Source organism: Panthera uncia (assembly GCF_023721935.1).
Source record: "Panthera uncia isolate 11264 chromosome A3 unlocalized genomic scaffold, Puncia_PCG_1.0 HiC_scaffold_11, whole genome shotgun sequence".
Lineage (NCBI taxonomy): Eukaryota > Metazoa > Chordata > Mammalia > Carnivora > Felidae > Panthera > Panthera uncia.
The window spans coordinates 14,360,722-14,362,671 of record NW_026057578.1 but is presented as its reverse complement, the minus strand read 5'-3'; positions in this window follow the sequence as shown (position 1 = coordinate 14,362,671).

Sequence of the window (1,950 nt, the reverse complement as noted above, 5' to 3'; positions counted from 1 at the left end):
CACTTAAAAAACACAGCTCCGTAGGGCCGTGCAAGGAGGTGGATGTTACCATGAACCCACTTTATCGGAAGCGGAAACTGAGGCTCCAGGGGCTGACATGACAGCTGGTGGATATGGCAGGATTTGGATTTGGGCGGGCGCAAGTTCAGAGCCTGCGCTCCTCTGTCCCACCCCAGACGGCCTTGGTGAGGCTCTGTGATCTGGGGAGACAGATGGGCAGATCTTCCTCTGGCTCCTGGGACTTGGCCAATGGGCTCTTCTGGAGGGGCGACTGCTTTCCTTCTGGAAGGAAAGTGGTGAGCTTCGGCGTCGAGGAGTTCTGGATTCGGGGTCCTAAGGCAAGCCAGAGAGCGTATTTAGCCCCCCACCCCTGGCTTATCTGTAAGATGCAGTGCAGTGGGGGAAAGATAGTAGCTGCCAATCAGGGAGAGGCTTCCCTGCGGGAGGCAGCCTGCTCACACATATTCCCTCATTTAATCATCCAGTGACTCCTGACACAGGTATTCTCTCCATTTTCAGACGAAGAGCTGGAGACCCGGGGAGGCGGAGCCCCTGGCCCAAAGTCACAGCTACAAGTGAGAGCTCCTGAAGATAAACCACAGGGCCAGGTCCTGGCACGTAGTAGGTGCAGGGCAGGTGCCGACTCCAGTCTCCCAGGAAGAGAAACAGAGGGGCTCCGTCGCCCGGGAAACAAAACTGTGGGACAAAGTTAAATTTAGAAGAGCCAGACCGGGTTAGAACAAGCCCCATATCCAGCTCAGCCGCAGAAGCAGGACGGGGAATTGGCTTCAGCCACGACAAAAGCCTAGAAGTCTGGACACTCGTGAAATGAACCAGGCCGCAGTGGGGGAGGGCGGCTGCGGGGCGGGGGAGGGGGGGCCGCCTGGGCTGAAGAAGGAACCCCCGCCTGGGTCAGGTGGTCTTGCCCGGCCCCCGGCCCTGGGAGTCCCAGCAGTGACAAGGCAGGGCGCCACATCCGGGCTGACACCTCCGCCCCCGCGGCCGGTCCCCCCGCGACAGCGGCAGAAGGGAGGTCCCCCTCCGCTTCCCACCTCCTCCCCCAGAAAGCCCGGTCCCCGCCCAGCTCGCATGGCTCGTTTAGCACCGCTAAGTGGCAAGCCCGGAGGGGCGGCGGCGGGAGGGGCCGGGTAATGAACTCCTATTGGCTTCCTTCACAAGATCACTGCCTTAATTTACGAGGCCTGAGCGACTCTCATTTCCCCAGTGCGCGTTGAGTAATTAACTATTAATAAAAGCATTACCGAGTTAACCACGGGGGCATGTTTAATTCATGGGGCAGCCCTGGAACAGGACGGGAGGCTTTGGCTCAGTGGGGGATTCCTCCCAGAGCAAAATATTGCCAGCGGGAGGCTGACCCCAGAGCCAGTCTCTCTGCCATCCTGGACGCCCCTCACCAGGGGATGCCAGCATCCCCTCCAGAGCGGGCCTTGGGAGGTATGAATCCCAGTAGAGACGGCTCCTTGCTGTGACGGGGAGCTAGCAAGTGACCTTGGACAAGTCACTTGGGCTCTCTGAGCCTGTTTGTCATCTGGAAAACGGGGTGGCCGATGACACTGACCTCCCAGGGGTGGACTGCAGGTGTGAAGGAAGTCACTCACACTTTTCTTGTGTCTTTGAATCAGCTCTCCTCCCTGCCTGGTATGCCTTACTCCTTGTCTGTGGGGCAATTCCTATTCCTATCTTCAAGGCTTTAGTCTTCAAAAGGGTCAGCTTCCCCCGAGAATCTTTACTCTCCTCCTGCCCCAGGCAGAATTGGTTGCTCCCCTTTCTGTCCTTCCCATACGTTCTATTATGGAATCCATCCATCCACCCACATACCCACCCACCCATCCAGGCATCCATCCACCCACCCACCCACCCATCCAGCTATCCATCCATCCATCCATCCATCCATCCATCCACCTACCCATCCAGGCATCCATCCACCCA